The sequence below is a fragment of the Pinus tabuliformis genome, chromosome 6, assembly GCF_031772625.1.
Source record: "Pinus tabuliformis cultivar Carrire ecotype Pingquan chromosome 6, CPIR1, whole genome shotgun sequence".
NCBI classification, from domain to species: domain Eukaryota; kingdom Viridiplantae; phylum Streptophyta; class Pinopsida; order Pinales; family Pinaceae; genus Pinus; species Pinus tabuliformis.
The window spans coordinates 189980509-190004077 of NC_142292.1; positions in this window are offsets into that span (position 1 = coordinate 189980509).

Consider the following 23569-nt stretch of genomic DNA (forward strand, 5'->3'; position numbering starts at 1 on the left):
CTCCATTATGGAAAAAAATGCAAGAAAATAGAGTGGAGCTTAAATTTGACCCATTAAACCCTCAACATGAGTTACAACTCAACCCTTATAGAGTCTTATTCATAGTCCCCACATGGCTATCCCTTTTTCCATGAGTAACAAGGGCTGACATGGCATCCTCTCGAATTATGGTGGTCAATCATGATCGATTAAATTTGGGAGCCATAACATTCTCATATGAGTTCTAATTGAGGCAATTCTTGCATTGTTAGAAAGGCATCAATGTGTATATTATGGAATCTAGGTCCAAAATAAGTTCAAGATAAAAAAAAGGTAGTCTTTAAAGGCCTAAAGATGACACCTAAAGTTTTTCGCCCCCAATTTTTCAAATTGGGACCACCTATAAAATTGACCATGCAAGCTAATTCCTCCAATTTTTCCACTATGATAGCATCAACATGGATGGAAAATAAAATAATAAATCACAAACATTTGTTTAATTTAGAATCATGTAAATTTAATACGTTGAAACATGTTAACATGAAGGAAAAAACATGGGCAATGTGTTAATTATATAGTAATATTTCTATGAGGATATTTTAGAAATAATCTTATAATTATTCATTAATATATTATACAAATTTAATTTTACTTTACAACTAAAGCTATTGCAATTATATATAGTTTGTTTTATTTTTTCTCACCTTTTGACTACATTTTTAGGATATTGTATTTGATATACCCATCAAACATAATATATAATTTAATTCTCATTTTTATTTTTTTATTTTATTTTATTTTTTTATATTTTAATTAGTTTTTGATTTTTTTTTAACATAATGGGTAGCATTTGTATTATAGTATATGTTTGTATCGCTAGAACCATTTAAGTGCTTTTGTGATTTCATAGGCTTCATTATTCCAAAAAATCCACAACATTATTTCTTGCCTTTGCGGGCATTTTAGCCCACATTTTTACATTGGTATATTCCATATATTAGACAAAAAACTCCCAAAAATAGTGCATATTTTTAATACATAAAAACATAACAACATCTTTTGGTAAAAATCACATAAGAGATATTCTTGTCGATGCGTTTCGAACCAGCCAGTGTGGTTCATCTTCAAGAAAAGATGAGGAACCAGATCCAAGCATTATAATAAATAGATGTAGAGCACTGCTAACTAGTTGTTAGCGAATAAAAATAATTTTAAAGAGTCATAAACTAAATAATCGCTGGATTAACAAATAATAATAACAATAATAATAATAATAATAATAATATATATATATCTATATATATATATATATATATATATATATATATATATATATATATAATATTGTTTAGGGGAATAAAATTAGTAAAGGTTTTGAACAAAAAGGTTAAGGGAATCTAATTAAAGATTTTTTTTTTGATAAAATAATATTATAAAACAAAAAGTTATAATATGTTGATTTAATAAAATAATTAATTTTTATTAAACTTTTTATAACCCCTTATAACTCTATTAATGAATATTATTATATATAGTATTCTAAAAAATATTGATATTAATGGTTTAATCCTATTCATATCTCCAAGTATAAAAATAATTCTAGAGAGTCATAAACTATTCTTCAACTTGTCCTGACATTGAACCACACTTGTTGGTTCGAAACGCGTCGACAAATGTATTATCATGTGATTTACGCCCAAAAACGTTTTCTCTTAAAAAAAAAAAGTCATAAACTAATTAATAGGTGGATAAACAAATAATAATATTATAAAAATATAGATAATATTAAAAAGTAATAATAATATTGCTTAGGGGAATAACGAATATTAAAATATATATATATATATATATATGGATGAATTTATTTTTAGGAAAAAAACGCAGGAATCCAGCATCTGCTGATACTCCAACCATCATCTCTATTTAAATTAATATATATATACAAATATATATATGAATTTATTTTTAGGAAGAAAGTGCAGGAATCCAACATCTGCTGATACTCCAACCATCATCTCTATTTAAATTAACATGTCTCTTTTCAATTTCTAAGGCCTCCCTAAATTTACAATGATGAAAATGGTCAATCCTCATAATGACCCTAGCCTCTTCAATGCAGATGTAATGATTGGTTTTTTCTACATGCTCTACCAAAGTGGAGGAGCGAGACCTTCCATGCTTGATGTCGGATGCTTGATGTCGGCAGCATGTTCACAAATCCTTTGGTTTATTGATCGACCAGTCTCACCATGTATCAGCAGATGCTGGATTCATGCGCTTTTTTCCTAAAAAATCATATATATATATATATATATATATATATATATATATATATATATATTATTTAATATTATTTTAATATTCGTTATTCCCCTAAGCAATATTATTATTACTTTTTAATATTATTTATATTATTTATAATATTATTATTTTTTTATCCACCTATTCATTAGTTTATGACTCTAAAATTATTTTTATATTTGGGGATATGAATAGGATTAAACCATTAATATCAATATTTTTTAGAATATTATATATAATAATATTTATTAATAGGGTTATAAGGGTTATAAAAAGTTTAATTAAAAATAATTATTTTATTAAATCAACATATTATAACTTTTTGTTTTATAATATTATTTTATCAAAATAATTTTTAAATTCTTTAATTAGATTCCCTTATCCTTTTTGGTCAAAACCTTTACTAATTTTATTCCCCTAAACAATATTATATATCTATATATATATATATATATATATATATATATTATTTGTTAATCTGTTTATATATTTTTTATAATATTATTATTTGTTAATTCACCTATTATTTAGTTTATGACTCTTTAAAATTATTTTTATATTAGTTAATATTTGGGGTATGAATAGGGTTATAAGAAGTTTTAATTAATTATTTTATTAAATCAACATATTATAACTTCTTGTTTTATAATATTGTTTTATCAAAATAATTTTAAAATTCTTTAATTAGATTCCCTTACCCTTTTTGGTCAAAACCTTTACTAATTTCTACCCTTAGTCAAATTAGTTGTTATTTGCTAACAGCTAGTTAGCAACTCTCTACATCTATTTATTACAATGCCTGGATCTGGTTCCTCATCTAGTCTTGAAGATGAACCACACTAGCTGGTTCGAAACACGTCGACAAGAATATCTCTTATGTGATTTTTACCGAAAGATGTTGTTATAATTATTATGGATCATAGAAGTCTTAATTCAAAAACATAAAAACATAACGAAATTAAAAAATCCATGAGGGCTCAACTTTTTCAAAAGTTACCAAATTCACTTTAGTGCCATGGGACATGTCTTCTCCACACACATTATCTTCGTGAGCCTCAAACGCTTGCTCTTTGTCTCCTAGTTATGCTTTTTGCTGCTTGACACTATAATCACTGACTAAAGGGGCATCTCCATTAACTTGGAGCTTCAGGATTAATAGCTCAGCCTCCAAACTTGTCAACAATTTATCCATTTTTATTTGCAACCATTCACAACATTTCTCGAGCAGTTGAAACCTAGCTTCCTTTTATTTTTCCACCAACTATAGTCTTCTATTGGATATATCAATCATTTCCATTAATGGCTTGAAGAAATTTTTCATTGAGTGTTGCCCGCATTCCAGATATTTCTCCACAACAGACTCCTCAGAGATAACCATTTCTTTCCTTTCCATGCTCATCTTACAGAATCGTAGGGAAAACCTCAGGGCAGTAGAAACTGGTGAGACATCCTCAAGGGACCCTTGCATATATAAAAATGACTCATGGATCTTGAGGAGATGTCGCTCAAGGGGAGAATTAAATTCGAAATCTACCTGAATCCTAGTTTCTACAAAAAAAAATAAAGTTTTCCATGGAATTAAAGCGTTGGCATAGGTTGCACAACTTAGCATTTAAGGCTAGAATGCTGGATAATTGTGTTAAGATCACCAATGAAATGCTCCAATTCATAACCCATTTATAACTATTCATGTTTCCCATCCAACTGTGAATTCAATGCATACATGTTAAGAAGGGATAAAGAATGTTGTACACCCCACCGCCATGCGTTGGAGCATGACAACCTGTTGTGCCATATGTGAATATCTTGGGGACATTATCTCCACCTATGACTAGGTTTTCAAACACATTAAATCACCCACTTTTCAAGGTATGGGCAACATGGCCAACTGATTCATTTGATAACAAATGAAAGAGCCTCATGTAATATATGAGAAAATCCTTTGGAATTGATTTATTTCCAATATTCCTTGCCTCAACGTTGCCTCTTGATTGGAAAGTTTATTTGCATCCACGTTTCGATGCCTATATATGTGATATAAATGATCTCCTCAATTTTTTCCAGCTACAAAACAATCATGTTCACTATTGCAAAATTGGAAGGACCAGTCTCGGTCTTTAATTTGAAAACTTGCCTTATGGCAATCATTGAGTCCCTTAAGACTGTATTTCTCCTTATGCCTTTATTGATGGCAAGCTTCAATCCTTTCCAAAAATCCAAGTATTAAACTTGGTTATTAGATGAAATGCCCAATCCCTAGGTATAATTGATCTCTAATTTTTCCTCAAGGCAAGGATCACCCCTCCCACTCCTGCCACCCATTTAATTAGTTTTTGAGTTTAGGTAAACATGAATTAGTTATTAATTTTAACAAAAAATATATATGATTTTTTTTTACTTGATTTTAATTTATCCAATTTTTTTTTAATAAAATTGTTATACAATGATTATGGTGAGGCGTAAGAGTTCTATGCATGGATTTCTAAATAGAAAATTTAATTTTCCATGTTACAACGTAATTTGCATATAGTTCAAATCAACTTGAAATGTTCAATTTATGCATCCTTTCAAGTCACATAGAAATACAAAAATTATAAAGAAGTCCAAAAAAAAATTAGGTTACAAGAAGACCACAATCAATAAAGTAAATGAGCATAAATTTCTAAATCCAAATATGAAAGCTCTCTCTCTCTCTCTCTCTCTCTCTCTATATATATATATATATATATATATATATATGTTAAGTTAGATGTGCCCTCTATAGATGACTATAGGCAAGTAACCTTTGGTTTGAGAAACAGTGACCGAGGGGCATCTAAGCCATCAAACTCATCAAATGATCGCACCCGACCTGGGCCACACTAGCCCTTAACATGGTTAGATTTTTTCCCACGAAATTTCGAACAAATGACCTTCACATCATGAAGTAACTTAACAATACACCCCATCACCATCTATTCTAGATCCCATAAACTTATATCATTATATTTTAACTTAAAAGTTTATAAATTATACTTATTAACTAAAACTTAAATAATTAAATAAAAATAAAAATATATAATTTTAATTATTATTCCATAAGTATTAACTAATAAAAAATATACATATATAATTTTAATTATTATTCCATCAATATTAACTAATAAAAAGTAATACTATATATTAACTAATAAAAAGTAATCCTACATTCAAATAAAAAAGATACATATATAATTTTAATTATTATTCCATAAATATTAACTAATAAAAAGTAATACTATATTCAATTATGATACATTTAAAAAATATATCAATTTTCCTTCATTATTCAACCATTTATAAAAATTAAATTAAATTTTATAAATATGTACACACTTAGTATCTTATTCTATTGTCAATTCAATTATGATCAATTGTAATACATTAATTTTTTTTACTAATTTTTTTTTATACTTCCATCATTCCATAAAAGTCAATTCTCACTTATAAATATGTACACACCTACTGTCTTGTTTTATTTAAATATGTACACACTTACTGTCTTGTTTTATTGTCACCTTTCACATTTCAAACCTAAAATCCAAATCATTTTTGAAATGTGCATATGGATACTTTATGGTGAATTAGACAAGTTACCCACCCATTATCATTAGTGATGTCATGATGATTAGAAAAGTATATCAGAATACTTTAAGCCATTCATCAATAAATTTCATATCCGTGTTTACACATGTCACTATCTCAACTACTTTTTGTGCATGGTATTTTCAATTGCTTACAAGTAAAGGTCAAAATCACTCACTTCCACATCAAAATTTATACCCACCTTTAAATCCTTAGAAAGGAATCCCATAATAATAACTATTTTGCGAAGGTGTGAACATATTTTAAGTTGTGAACCAATTTTTTAAAAGATTTTAAAATTATATATAGGAATCAATAATTGTGGTTTTTTCCCGATGTGGTGGGTGGAAGAACGTGGAAGAACGGACTATTGGGAAGGTTGCCCGTCATCCCACCGGCTCTCCTCCGTCATGCAGGTAAATATGTAATAGTCAAGATTGCTATCTAAGGGAAGGTTAAATCTTTAGTTTGGTTTGAAACTTTGTTTCGTTGGTCTATTCGAGGCTGAGTTTTTGGTCCAATGACTCAAGTTGTAGTGATACCCTGTGCTTATATAGGGTTTAGTCGACGTCTACATGGTATGGCCATAGATTGTGGTTTGGCGTTTATTTTGGGTGTCTATTCGCAGCATGCAGCTTGCTTTGGTTTTTGATGTACGTTGTCTGGGATCCTGGCTTTTTCCCTTCTCTAAATTTTAGTCTTCAGTAAGATTCAAGCTTACTTGAATTGGGAGTTTTTCTTGGCAAACTAGATGGGAAGCGACAATTACTTCTAGACTCTCTGCATTGGAGTTAGGGAATGTGGGTAATCCTTTTGGCTTGGTTTTAATTCTTAAACGTTGTTGCATCCAGATGGGTTTTCTCGGCTCTTTGGACCATCAAAGGGTGCAAGGGTGGTTTTGGTCTTAGTGGTTGTGGGGAGTTGTGTCTATTTGGTGGTGTTCGAATCTCATTGTTAATTCCATTCTTGGGGTGGTGTGGCATAAGAAGAAGTTTGCAGTTTGCAGGTCGATATTTACTCAACCTAGCCTTTATGTATTATCTATTATCTAGAGGGTTTTGTATTTTATTATATGTGGTTGTGGGGTCTCAAGTTTTATATATTTTTGTTGTAGATTTAAACTGCAAATTGTGATATGCTAAAACAATTGACTTGAATCTACTCTACTCATCAGCGGAAACAAAAATTGATCAATGAAATCAAGACGCAGAAAAGGAAGAATTTCAATCACACATAATACAATGATTTATCTGAGGAAAGCTTCAACTAAAAACCCCACTATATGTATATTGCATTAACTAGAAGATCTGAGAAGAAAATACAATGCTTGTTCAACCCAAACAATCTCTGCATAAGTACAATCTATCTCACTGCTTCACAAACCAGCTCAAGCCAATACTTAGCCAAATCTGTTGCCTGCCAAGCTCCTACTTCCTTGCGTTGTTCCCTTGGGAATTAACCCATATTTAATTGGGAAATTCCTCACTAGTAACAACACAATCCATCCACAGGCCTTCCTCTGATTGCATGCACCATCAATTTAATTTAGATGATTTTACAACTGATAGCACACTATCCCTGAACTCTAATCTCAACTGGGTCTTCCTTTGAACTGACATGCATGAGTCACTTTTGAGTGAATTATTAGTTATATGATTGATCACTACATGTGAATTAAATCCAATTTAATTCACTTGACCACTCATTAATTCCTCCAACAGCTAGAACTAGTTTAACTGAATTTAACTTAGTTAAACTGAATTAAATAATTACAACTCAATAAGAACTCAACCTAGGCCCCTAAAATTTAGGGATCACTCTACATGACTCTAGATAGACTTCCAACTCGAATTCACTATGCCAACTAAATCAACCTAACTTAGTTAACTGCTACAAGTTGCTATGAGAATAGAATTACAATTTAATTCCCAATTTAATTCAAGGACAAATTAAATTAGGATTTTCTTGTTGCTATTTTTAACACTTCCTTTCAACAAGAAAGGGGTTATCTGCTACCCCGATCATGCCTCTATGAAACTCGAATTTGCATTTTGACAATGCCTTTGTGAAAATATATGCATGCTGCTCCTTTGTAGGAATGTACTCCAGCAACATGATTCTCCTCTGCACACAATCTCGTAGATGGTGATATTGAATGTCAATATGCTTGGACCGATCATGAAAAACTGGATTCTCAAAGAGTTTGATACAACTCTAATTATCACAGTAAATCACTGTTGGATCCATCTACTGACCAAACAACCCAACAAGGATCTTCCTCATCCAAATAGCCTCACAAGTTGCTTGACTAGCGGCCATGTACTCTGCTTGTACTGAACTGAGTGTAATTGATCTCTGCTTCCTAATGTACCAAGAAACTGTTGCTGACCCAATACTGAAGATTCCCCCTTATGTGCTCTTCCTGTCGGATGGATTCCCTACCCAATTTGCATCTGTGAAGCCTTGAAGCTTCACTCCCTCTATTCGTCTATACCAAAGACCGAACTGAGTGGTGCCTCTGAGGTATCTCAACACATGTTTAGCCGCCTTCCAATACAGTTTGGTTGGCTTAACCATCATTGGCTTGACTAAGCTGGTTCACTGCATAACACATGTACGGTCGTGTGTTCACGAAATATATAAGTGAACCCACTAGTTGTCTATAAATAGTAGCCTCCACTAATTCACCTGAAGTAGCATCCTCCTTCCTCCACTTACCAACTAGAGGACTCTCCATGGGTTCATTGCTCTCCATGTGGAACTTCTTTAGTATCTTGTTGGCATACTTTCTCTAAGAGACAAGCAATTCCTAATCACCTTGCCATACTTCCATACCAAGACAGTGATGCATGAGCCCCAAGTCCTTCATCTCGAATTCTCTTGGAAGTTCCTCTTTGCAAGACTTAATCAACTTCTCATCGCGTGTTAGAATCAAATCATCGAGATATAATACAATAATCAACAATTTACCTTCAACCACAATATGGTAAAGGTTCGCATATGCTTCACTTTTGGTGAAGCCCAACCCGACGAAATAGTTGTCAATCCTAATGTACTAAGCATAGGATGCTTGTTTGTGTCCATACAACGCTTGCTTGAGTCTGCACACATGCGACTGTCTGTTGAAGGTCTCAAATCCTTCCAGCTACTCAATATACATCTCTTCCTCAATCATGTCGTTAAGGAATGCTGTCTTTACATCAATGTGATGTATCTTCCATCCCATCTACGCTGACAGTGCTAAAATAGATATTATTGATGAGTACCTTGCTACATGAGCAAAAGTCTCATCGTAGTAAATTCCCTCCACCTAAGAGAACCCTCTGGCCAAAAATCTGGCCTTGTGTTTCTCCATACTCCCATCTACTGCTTTCTTTACCTTTTAAATCCATTTCGAACTCACTATTGATTTGTCTGTTGGTCTTGAGACCACCTCCTAAACATTGTTTCTGATAATGGAATCATATTCCTCAACCATGGCATCAACTCACATTGGTTGTTGCATTGCTTCCTCAAATGAGGATGGCTCAATCTCTACACTCTCGCTCATTAGAGCCATGTAGCCAGTGTACCTCTCTGGTGACCTCTTCTGCCAGCGTTGTGATGTGGGTGCTTCGACATTCTCTCTAGCATCATGCAATAACCTGTCAGCCTCTCCGGTGCGCTTTCTCCCATCTCTGGAAGTCTCTGCATGAGTGGGTGTTTCCACTATCTGCTCCTCTGCATGTGGTCGCTCCACATCATCCCGAGGTTCCTCCTTGAGAGCTAAAATATCCTCAACTACATGAAGATGAAGCTCCCTCTCAAGGGAACATCTCATGGCCTTCTCTTCATCAAACTTTACATCTCTACTAACCACTGTCATCCTGTTGGATGGCAGGTACACCCGATAGTTGTGAGGTGTATCAGTGTACCCCACAAATATGCCCAACTCATCTGTTGGCTCTAACTTTTTCCGTGCATCCTTGATAACATGACAATAGATTGATGAACCAAAGATCCTGAAGTGTGCCACATCTGGTTTCTTCCCTGAAAAAGCTTCTTTTGGTGTACTTATCCCCATAATACAATGAGGGCTTCTGTTTTGCAAATGAACAATTGTGTTGCATGCTTCGGCCCACAAGTGCAATGGTAGGTCCTGATCATGTAACATCACCCGTGCCACTCCCATAATAAATATGTTCTTCCTTTCAGCCGCCCCATTCTACTGTGGGTTATGAGGTGCTATCAAATCCTGTCGAATGCCTTATGAGGCATAGAAGTTCTTGAATTCATTCGACACATATTTTCCACTGTTACTGCTTCTAAGATATTTAACTTTCCTACTAATATCTTTCTTGACAAGTGCTTTAAATTCAAAAAATTTAGCGAGCGTCTAATCTTTCTTCTACATGAAGAAAATCCAGCACTTACAAGAAAAACCATCAACAAATATTACATAATACCTATGCTTGGACATGGATGTTATTGAGAACGCTCCACACACATCTGAGTGAAATCGATCAAGGATCGCTTGCCCTCAACTGCCTTTGTCATGAAAGGAAACTTTGGTGTACTTCCCCAATGTACACCCTTTGCATGTGTCTCTTTGCTCTAGTGTACCCTTAGGAAGTCCTATAGAAATTTGCTGCATGATCTTCAAAGCTCCGTGGTGCAAGTGACCAAATCTCTTATGCCACAACTCACCGATCTCTCGCTCTGCACCTTCTATGCTTTAGTGCTCAAAGAAACATAGTATTCTACCTCCAATTTGTAGAGGTTCTTCATTCGAACCCTGATCCAATTCACTTGTCCTGTGGCTATGTGACGAAGGAAAGCCTTTCCCTTACTAAATATCACATCATAGCCTCGATCCTCCAACATGGCAACATAAACCAAGTTCTTTTTCAAACCCGGAACATACATGACATCTCTCAATGTGAGGGGAGAACCAGACTCCCTCTAAAAGGTAACATTATCGATGTCGGTTGCGCTATACCTCCCATCATCTCCCATCTCGATGTGCATCTGGAGATCCTTCTCCTCCAAGTTACTGAAGAGATATTTGTTTCCGGTCATATGGAATGAGGCCCCACTATCTAGGTACCACACACTACCCATCACTGATGACACCATGCAAGTGATGAGGGTGAAATCCAATTCGAATTGTGAAGCAAGAGCTTCACTTGCCGCTCCTCCTGATGGCTTCTTACCGACCTTCTTGTGAGGAAACTTTGTAGCATAGTGTCGCAACGCGTGATAGTGAAAATATTTAATTTTAAACATGTCCTTCTTCTTGCCGCCCTGAGTAGAATCTGATTTGGAATGGGATGAATTCCCCTTCCCTTTCTTCGCCTTTCTGGCTAAGGCACAGTTCTCCTCATCATCATGCTTTGATGAGGATCTATCTCTGGTGTTTATCCAAATCTCTTCTTGTACCAAGTCGGATCACAATCGCTCCCACTCTGGTAGCTTCTCCCTCCCATTAGCTGAGTCCTGGTAGCTGTGCCAGTTCTTCGGAAGTCCTAGAAGTGTTAGGCTCACCATATTCTCTTATGCAATAGTAACCCTGACACTTCCAAGCTCATCTCGACATTGGGTGAACTTGGTCAAGTACTTCGAAATTGAGTTTCCCTTCTCCATCTTGATCTTTCTGAGCTTGTCCTTCAATGCCAGCTTCTTGTGGTCACTACTATTTTGAAACAGGTCCGTTAATGCCTTCCACATTGCAATGGAGTTTCCTTACCGTGGAGATTCGAGACAATATGATCTCGAACTCCTTCTAGGATAATCTTTCTCGCCTTTTCCACACACTTTCTCCATGCTTCCATATCTTTAGCATTCGATGTTGGAGGCTTCAGGATATCATGATCTATGAATCACTTTAGCCCATTGTCTTCCAACACTACCTCCATCCTGCCTTTGCAAGCTATGTAATTCGAGCTACCCTCAAGGGCATACTCAAGTCTCAAACCGTAGAATGGCATCTTGTTGGATCTGAAGTATGAAACTGCAAATTTGATTTCACTTGCACAACAAACTCGTATTTTCCTCTTCTATAGTGATTTCAGCTTTGATACCATGTTGATTTATATTGTAGATTCAAATTGCAGATTTTGATATGCTAAAACAATTGACTTGAATCTACTATACTCATTAGTGGAAACAAAAATTGATCGATGAAATCACGAAGCAGAAAAGGAAGAATTTCAATCACATATAATAATTTATTTGGGGAAATCCTCAACTAAAAACTCCACTATTTGCATATTGCATTAACCAGAGGATCTGAGAAGAACATACAATGCTTGTTCAACTCAAACAAACTCTACACAAGTACAATCTATCTCACTGCTTCACAAACCAGCTCAAGCCAATACTTAGCCAAATCTGTTGCCTGCTAAGCTCCTACTTCCTTGTGTTGTTCCCTTGGGAATTAGCCCATATTTAATTGGGAAATTCCTCACTAGTAACTGTGCAATCCATCCATAGGCCTTCCTCTGATTGCATGCACCATCAATTTAATTTAGATGATTTTACAACTGATAGTACACTGTCCCTGAACTCTAATCTCAACTGGGTATTCCTCTGAACTGACATGCATGAGTTATTTTTGAGTGAATTATCAGTTATCTGATTGATCACTGCATGTGAATTAAATCCAATTTAATTCACTTGACTACTCACTAGTTCCTCCAATAATTAGAACTAGTTTAACTGAATTTAACTTAGTTAAGCTGAATTAAATAATTACAACTCAATAAGAACTCAACTCGAGCCCCTAAATTTTAGGGATCACTCTACATGACTCTAGATAGACTTCCAACTAGAATTTACTGAGCCAACTAACTCAACTTAGCTTAGTTAACTGCTACAAGTTTCTACGAGAATATAATTACAATTAATCCCCAATTTAATTCAAGCACAAATTAAATTAGGATTTTCTTGTTGCTATTTTTAACAAGTTTCATCTCGGCCAGTGGGCATTTTCATTGTCATATTGGCATGGTAGTTGGGGATTGTGGCTTGGATAGAACAATTTGCGTTAGTGGGTTGTTTCTGTTCCATTGAGTTCACTTGGTCGACAAGGTTTGCAGTGGGAATGAAATTGTCTAAGCTTGTCCTGTAATAGTCTTATATTTATGCAGAGAAGTTCTTAATGCCACGTGAGCGCGACAGGATAATTAGGATTAGGGAACGAAGGCAAACCAATCGACCACACCCGGAATCTCTTGATAACCTCCTGACGAGGGCGAGGTCATAAACTCAAATCCTGTAAATACTCCTAACTTTCTTGATCCTGACCTTGGGTAGGAAAACCCTCGAAACCAACTTCATTAACTCAAAATTATCCTAGAACCATTGAGTAGCAACATGCAAGATGATAGCAATGTGGTAATTTATTTTATGAATGACCTCCATAGAAATCAATGGTACATGTAGGACAATTTAGCGAGTAGGGCAATAGGGGGCAGTGGCATCTTTAGGAAAGGTTGGATCACTTGGAAGGTAGAATGGCCCACATATAAAAACATGTTCACTGTGAGTTCCGACCTTTGCCATCACTTGGTTCAGGTTCAGATAATCTTGATGTGACCTTCGATAATATCCTCTTGATGCATAATGCATATAGGTTTCTTTCTAATTTTGTTGGTATTTTGGGACTACGTGCCTTGTAGGTTCTAGTCATCAAAGTTTCTCTAGCAATGTGCTATGTTTTTTGGAAATCACCTATTGGCCAATAAACATGGTAAGAGTGAGGCCAATAGGATTTTGTTAAATTATGCTCCACAATTTAATCATTCTCGCTGAAAGAAAAAAGTTGGTTTTGTATTTACGTGATACAAGTTCAATTCCAATCACTACAACTATAACTTTTAGGTGAACCATGCTGCCCCAAACATATGATAAGCAACAAGGGATTTGAACATGAAATGTCATTCTCACATTTTCTTTACATATTTACAGATTTTTCCAAGTAAAGTATCCCAAAAAACTAAAATATTTAAAATATCAAATGACATATACTTTATTATATTAATTTTAACTCATTTAATGTAAAAATTATAATTTAGAAGATAATTATACTTTTATTATATATATAGAAAACAAAGAAGATTAAAACGGAAGAATTTTTTTTCCATTAAATCTTAATTTATTATTGTTTCTTCAATTTCTTCCCAAATTCTATTTATCTAACTCTTAAATATTATTATATATTTTATATGATTTTTTTTTAATATTTATCGTAATTTTTTATTGTTGAGGTTTTGCTTTCCATAAAAATCCGCAACCTTAGTAAACTTCCAAACCTTACCATTACTTTTAGTGGTTGGTTAGTCCCATGTTCCCAAGGTGGTGGGTAGTTCACGTAATTGATTCCTAATGAGGTGTGTGTGACAATTACTCCACCCCCCCTAAATGCAACTCGGGGAATTGAATCTCGCCAAGGCTCTACTACCATATTGAGGTTTTTCGTTACAACAAAACACACATGGAAAGGAAAACTTCCAAACCCTTACCATTAGCTTTAGTGGGTGGTTGGTCCCATGTTCAAAGGGTGACGGTTAGTATACATAATTGATTCCCAATAAGGTGAGTGTGACAATTACTCCAATAGTTTTGATGATGATTAATGTTCATTTAGATCAAATTGATTTTCCGACTTAAAGGAAAAGGTAAAAATTATTTAAATTCTTTTAAAATTTTATTTCTATGCTCATAAAGCATTAAGAGAAGCTTTTTAACGTTAGTAGATATTTTAAAATTGAGTTCTAATTTGGGTGTATCCAAGGCACTCTAAATGAAAGTATCTTTTATCTTCGACCCTCTTAGTATCATAGATATAACATATTTTTGCATCCCACAATATTTTAGAAATTGTTCTATACCATATTTTGCCATACAACTTTTGAGAGTTGATTTATATTATAACACCTTCACTTAATAATAATGAAAATAAATTTATTTTAATTATTTTATTACTTTTGCAAATAATACTAAGAATACATTTTCTTATAAAACCTTATCTCACATTATTAATAAGTTTGAGTTTAAACATGTACTATATTTATTTTTCCCTTCAGAATTTTTTGGGAGACATTTAGTTCATTATAAAGGTTTGGTAGATGATTTGGTCAAAGATAGTTTTTCACCTAAATATAAATAAATTGATTGTAAATTTGGTTTAAAAAAGTACTTGTATTAATACTTAATTTAATATAAAGGGTATAAGAGTGTAAAGTTTGACAATCTTCTCCTTTCTTATGTAGTTTTTTTTAGACTTGTCTTCTTATATGTGATGATTTTTACAATGTCATTATTTTGTCATATTAAATTAGAAACTTAATTACATAGTTCTGAAGCCTACTTCATGACTAGTTTAATTAAACAAATACAAAGAATATTTTAACAGTTAATATGCATATGGATAAGAATTCCCTTACTCATTGGTAGAGAGACATCCAAAGCTTTGCAACCACAAACCAACTTCTAATTAACATTTAGGAAAAGTTCAAGGCTATCACCTGTGAGTAGCTTTAGTTATTAATGTATAAATATGCAATGCTAGCAAAGTGATTGCAACTTAGATAGATCCCCAAACAAAACCTCTAACATTTCATTAACGTTTTCAACAAATTGTCTACCAAAATTTAAGGGATCATGAAGATACCCTTTGCATTGAGCTTATCTTTGGTTTGCTTCCTCACATCAAACATTGCTACATCTCTTTCAAATTCCTTCATTGAATTGAGCCTTCAAACAACTTCCAAGATCAAAGCTTATCTAAGGCTTATTACTTTGTAAAGTAACTTTCACAACACTGTTATACAAAAGACCTCTTCCTGTTTTTTTTCTAACCAATAATAGTTTCACTTAACATAAAATAAGTGGCACTAAGCAAACAAAGGACTTGAAATATTACCCATATCTCTGACATTATGAACACTGCAATGATGAATATGGTTTCTTATGAGCCAAAATAACCAAGGCTCTTACTATACTACAATATGCTATAAAAAAATTAACATTAAAGAACCATAACAAGAACTTAATTTTGATGGTCTATACTCCTCAAACCCATTGTTATTCCCCATAACCATGTATTGTGCCAACAAAAAACGAAACCCTTCATAAATCAAACTATCTAGACTATAATTTTTTTTTATAATTTATCATCAATAATAATTAAAAAATCTATAATAAATATAATTTCTCAACCATTAATTAATTAAACTTAACTCCCTACCCACACCACCTCTATCATTATATGATATGATCCTAGATAAGTCGATGAAGCCAATTCATTAACATCTATTACCTATTGGTGCTCTATCACTTTTCCCAGTAAACCTTTCATCAATATGACTAATTGTATCATTTACCCTTTTGGTTGCTGTGACATGACTCTTGACTACCCTTACTAGCTAAACAAAAGGGTGCAATATAATGATGTGTATTACATCACCTACATACTTAACAAAGATACGAAGAATTACTAAATCACTTCCATCTAATCAGCACGTTGTCAAAAAAAAAACAAAGTAATTCTCGATAAATTCAAAGGCACAATATAATGATGTGTATTGCATCACCTACATAATTCACAAACACACAAGGAGTTACAAGATCACATTTTATTCTCTTCAATGCAATCATTCTCAAAAAAAAAATAGTCATTCTCAACATTAGAATTATTTGTTTGGTTGTGGGGATCTCTATCTCTACCAACTTGAAACAATCCCCTTCAATGATTTTCAAGAATTAATATATATTAAATAGATGCCTTGTCGGAAACGTACTTTTCAAGGGTATAACATTGACTTTAGTGTTTGTGTTTTTAAAAAATGTCAGTGATTGTCTTATGAAAACATAAATTATTGAGATAATAAATTGATGTGATGTTTGAGAAAATGCATTAATGCTTAGAAGAATATTTAATAACTTAATAATTTGGAAAAAAGGTTAATATAATAATAATAATACTAATACTAATAATAATTATAATAATTATTTCCCGGTCTTAGTTTGAGGATTTTATTGATTTTTTTTTATTTTTATTTTTATTTTTATTTTTTTTTTCTCTTGTAGATGTCAATCTATTTCAAAGAGTTATTACGAGCAGATGTAGATGAGACAATGATGACATTTTTTTGAGTTAATTCCATTGACGAAGGTTCTGCAATATTTGTTGTTTCCTTGTCACTATGTGAGTGATTTGATTCGTGGATGTGCTTGTGTCCACTCATTTATGGAGCCATAATTATAGTTGAGTTTGTTGTATTTTTAGTCAAGGGATGACCTTCCTATGCTGAGGGATGAGATCACTCTACATGTGGCTGAGCATAGTTTGAAGGAGTTGAGTTGGCAACTTGTGTCTTTTGTTATTGTGCATTGTCCTGCTTGGGATCTAAAGCAGCCCTGAATCATTTCTTTCCCTTTTGGATCTTGTCATCCATGGCTCTTTTTCTTAGCATCTAGGTGTGGATAGGCCTCTTACAACAAAGGCCAAGCATTCTCAAGATGGACGGGTTTTTAACAAATCCTACATTGGAAGGCAATGTTTTCATAGTCCAACAATTGCGAATAAGCCCTACCCCTCCAATTGAGCAGGGTTGTAGTAGGAAACTCTTTACTGGCGTCCACTTTGACACCTATGTGAGCACATGTGATAATTCCTTTCACAATCCTTTCAACATCTATTTTAATGAAGCGACCTAATAAGTTTTAGACATCAGATAAGATATATGGATATGTTGTAATACCCTTCGGGGTAAATGTGCATATATAAAAAAACATAATAGGAATAGAAATACAATAAAAATATCAGCCATCAAAATCTATATATACATCATTGCATTTTCACATGGAAATCAAGGGAATGAATTCTTTTCATTAATAATGCAATGAACCAATCGGTGATGGGACTACCACGTTCCACCCGACCATAGATTGGCTGAGCCAAGTCTCTCTTCAGCCAATCATCCTCGTGCCATATTCCAAGCATGAATGTGGGACTCATAGAACACATTAAAAAACACCAATCAATGTGGATGCCACTGGAGTTCTCCATCTACACCGTGAGGAATTTGAGTGCCTCCTAGTCTCTCAGGCTTTATCGTGCATCCACAGTCTGATCTAGGGATCACTAGGCCCTACACCAAGACATACTCTCCAGCCTTTATCGTGCATTCCATCTCGGAATCACTAGGCCCAACGGAGAGAAAATACACCTCTTGGCTTTACCGTATATCCTGCCATTCACCGGCAAGGATTCCTAGGCCCACTGAGGCACACAATCTGGCTTTACTGCAACCCACAGTCTGGTTCAGGGGTTACTAGGCCAGTGGCTTCGTGCATCCTCAGTCTGGTTCAGGGACCACTACCACCATGTGTTTGTCAATTCGAAGATCCACCCCACTCAGCTTTGAATCCAATCCGGCCATCCCCCACAAAATGCATGAGAGAACCCATCTCATCAAAGCTATCAGGAAATGGCAAGGCTAGGCTGAAAATACTATCACACCTGGCAAAACCCATGCCATGGTAGAAAAGAAACACATGCAATCCCATGCATGCCAAATATAGCAAGGAAAATACACATGCAAGTTGATACCTGCAATGAAGCCTGTTGTAGCTGCTTGATCCTGCCTTTCCCTACTTGATCTTTGCTTCCTCTTGCCTTCTTTGATTTTCTTACTCCAATGCCAAAGTGCTCCAAGAAAAATCTAAGTGTCCAAGAGTATGAGAGAGAGAGAATAATGAGAGAGCTCCAAAGCTAAACTAACCAAGTCTTGCCCACTGATCCTCAGAAGCCTTTTTATTAATGAGGCCTCTATTTTCTTCATTTTCCATTAGTTTCCTTCATTTTCCTCCTCACATGCAACCTATGACCTTTCACCTTCCTTTTCTGCTAATTTCCATTATTTTCATTAATAATGTGCCAAAATACCTTTTTGCCTCTTTAATGCCTTAGCCATTGCCTTTGCCAATTTCCTTAGCCATAAACAACCAAATGAACACTCCCTAGGATGTCTTGCCCACCATTCAGCTTGGAATATGTGTCCCATCATCCGTGGTATTTATATATTTTTACATGGAAGTTTCACCAGGGCTGTTACAGAACCATCCCCTTTGGGGGAACACCGTCCTCGGTGTTCAATGACACCTATAACCAAAAGACCAATGAAAACAAAACATACTGCCCATGGAGCTTTATAACACAACTCGTTGCAGTATTTATAATGAAAGATCTGCCCAAAATCAAAGCATCATGACAACATGACAACATACCGCATAATGGATCTTTATAACATAGCTCATTACGGTATTTACAATAACTACAGATACACATATTCATATATGCACATTTTATCAACCAACAAATAAAATAATATGAATCCGCAACAAGGGAATCTAGAGGCTCACACCTCCACCCTCAAAATAATACTAGGATCCACCTCCTTCCCAGGAAGTCCAAAATCCACTGCAAATTCAAATTTGCATCCAATGTCCAGCGCTATAATCCCGTGCCACTTGTCCTCTCAGCGAACAGTTACTGACTCATTGTTCCAGGGTGCACTCCCAATGTGCATCTGATTCCATCTGGCAATGCTAATGACCAAAACAAATCCATCTGTGACCTTCCCTTCTTTGCTACACAGTCCCTCGGGAATCCAGTCACCCCTTCCGTGCAATCACTCACCTTCCAAGTTCTGCTGGCACCCCCATCCCGAGCAGTCCATCCCTTGGCAAGGCTTCCTCGCATCAGAAGATTCAAAGACCAAGGCATATACCTACCTCAAAACTACCATACCGGTCATAGCATGCTCATGGCAACCAGTTGACACTATTGAGTACCAATGTCCCACAATGGCCCTGCTACTGAATACTTTACCAGCATGCTGCTGCATGTTTCAATTTCTTTTGTTGTTGTTGCCAATTCTTGTAGTTGATTTCAACCACCCAACTGGGCATTTCATTTATTCCTGTACCAAGCACATAACTTCCATTAGATTTAAAATAAATTGAAATAAATTCACATCATACCTCATTGGTAGCTCGTCAATAAGGTACATTTGCAATCCTGTTCGCTTCCTGTCACAACAAGTCAAACTAGCATACTTGACCAAATCAACATATATAAAGATATCACATCAGGTTAGCTCAAAACACAACCATCATAGATCAAAATCATAAATCACATGTAACCATCATAAACCAGAATCATAGATCATAAATCAGAATCATAGATCATAAACCATAATCATAATTCACATGTAATCATCATATACCAGAATCATAAGTCACATGCATAATAAAATTGAAATAAAATACCGATACTTGTCCTTCATTGATCCTTACTTCTACCTTTGTCTTTATCCCGTACGCACTCTGGATCAGTTTCCACACCTGACAATCTCCCAGTGCCTTCTCCTCAACCATGTGCATAGACACATAGTGTGCATCACACACATACAACCACACGGTATACCACACCATGCAATACATGCATCTACACCTGACATACAACACATACACCTACACCCAGTGTACACAATACAATGCATCCATCTATACTCGATGCGCATTACCACCCAATACATGTACCTACATAGAGTACAACACAACGAGTACACACGCTGCAATGCCACCACTACATGATGCACATACCTAATACCGTATGCCCATAACACAGCATGGATGACATGCACACAATACCACACGTACACCAGTACCATATGTACAACATGTACACAGTACCACCAGTACACCGCACCAGCTACAAAACGTGTACACAATGCCACATGTACACTACACCACTATACAATGCGTACACAATACCACATGTACACAGTACCACATGCACAATGTGTACGCGACACCATATGTACATAGCATCACATGCACGACATGTACACAACACTGCATGCTCATAACACCTTATGTACAACATGTACACGGCACCACATGCTCACAGCACCACTTGTACAATCATGCACACAACACCATATGTACATAGCACCATATGTATAACATGCACGCAACACCACATGTACATAGCACTGCATATCCAACATGTACATAACGTCACCTGTACACAACACTACATATCCAACATGCACAGAGCACCATATGCACACACACCGCATATACATCATGAAGACAATACAATATGTATACAACACCCCATATGAAATATTCACACAACCTTATTTGTACCATCCTATACATAACATTGCATAAATAACAAGTACACATGCTATATATACGCAACACCACAAGTGCACACATCATAGATGCAACATATACAACATATACAACGTATGCACAACAATAGTACCGCACATCCAAAACCACATTGTTCTTACCAAGAAACCTTGCTTCTAGTGTCTTATCCATGCTCACCCTAGCATGTCGCAGACCACACTGCTTTCACTTTGCTGATGTATCCTTAAACATTACCTGTCATAACATAAACATAGGCATAATACAAGTATACAATACCAAATCATATCCACATGATACTGACCTCGTATATTTGTCGTGACTACTCTTCCCAATTGATTCCTCATAAGACTAGGAACCTCTTCATGTCATTCTCCTGCATAAGCAATCATTCCTCCACAAGAATGATCCCTGACAACCCTGTCAGACAGTAACATAGATACATGGATACATACATACATATATAAACATTAGCATAAAACAATCATGATCCTGTCAGACAACGACATACATTCATACATGTATACATATATAAACTTCAACATAATCATGATCATAAAATAATTACCAGATAGCATAAGGTCTAGGTTAAGAGAACTTCCTTATTTATGCACAGGCATTGAGAGCAACAATTCCCAACATAGCCAAAGCATATGAGACCTCTGATCCATTTACTTTACCTTTTCTAGTTACCTTTCTCATGTCTGTACTGCCATAGTCCATTTACCACAATGAACCCAACCAGTCCAAACGACTATCGTAGTCTTACCTTCCGCTGCGCTTACTCATACACCAAGCTCCATCTGAGTCTTACATCACGTCTTGGGTACCACACATCTCTCCCTAAGATCCATCAACTTTCCTCTTTCCCAACCAATTCCCAAGACTCAAAACAATAAAAGGCAAGACAAGAAACAAACAAGAAGAAGACCATAAAAACCAATAACAATATGACTTTGTAAACAAAGTGGTATGGCCATACACTAGACATAAACAAAGTTGAAAATCAAGCTCAAAAATTCATAAAATACCAAAAGCACAAGACTAACAACAAACACCATGACTTAATTCGCATGGTTCTCGGGGAAAGCTCAACCTAAGCCTTCTTCAAGATTTCATGGTAACCTCTCTTGCCATGCAACTCCCTGCATCATGCTCACAGATGTCAACCACATGTTCAAAATATCAAAACAATCATATTTATCAATTTGAAATCAAATTTTACAAACAATCATGTTGTAATCCATAGTCATTAGACATAATGCTACAACTATCAACTACATTCAAGTACACATCAATTGTCTCAACACATACATGTTAGTACAATAATCTTAAAACAAATCATTTGAACACATACTCATATTAAGCAATTCATCAGTCATTCAACCACTTGCAAACATGCCATGTTATATAAATCAATTAGACGACATAATAGGCACCAAACAATCAAATACCAAATAAACGACATAATCAACTATGAAACACCAAGTATAATACATAAGCAAACTCACACCTTAGTGTACCTCAGGGGAGGCTATCTTGTCTACATAATCAATCTAGTTAGCGAGATATAACTTTACAACATGTCAACATAAATCATGATATCCATAACAATAACTAACTAACATGTTTATATTACAGGCTCATAAGCATATGTCGTTCATGCATAATAATAACATATGTATGATTAGTGTAAATTAGTGCAACACCACATCACAAATATGTCATCTCATACTTGAGTATTGCAACCATAACCATTTGCATAGGTCAAACCAGGTTAACACAATACATATAAAATCAAGATCTTCAAAGCAATGAACATAACCATCACACATATGACCAATCCAAATTACGGCATCAAGATCTCAATGAAATAACTCTAATCATCAAGTTAATAACATATAATAACAACAACCTATATATTATACTCATCAACAACATAAAACCGAATCGTCAAGTTAATTGTCATATAAACATCAACAAGTTAACCTATAACATACTCATCAACAACATATAGCATAATCATTGGGTTATCTAATATAAAACAACAATAGCAATGCATACAACTACATGTTATCATGTGCATATAACTACACTAATCAACCAACAATTATCATGAATGTAACCATAACATCAAAAGACATGTACATAAACCTAATGCATATAAAAATCCTTAACTTACATACCTGCATGTCGAACATACAATACCTGTATGACGATCTACTCTTACCCCAAAGTCCAATGTTTCAACCTCATTATAATGATCTGCATCTCCTGCTCTATCTCAGCCAACACATTAGCATCATAACATCCAATAACACCATGATGACCTAAATTGCATACAATGACTTCACAAGACATGTTTTACCTACTATACATGCATAATCATAACCAAGACCATACATGCATAATCATAACCAAGACCATACATGCATAACAACTGCATATACACACATAAAAAATGAGTACAAAACCATAT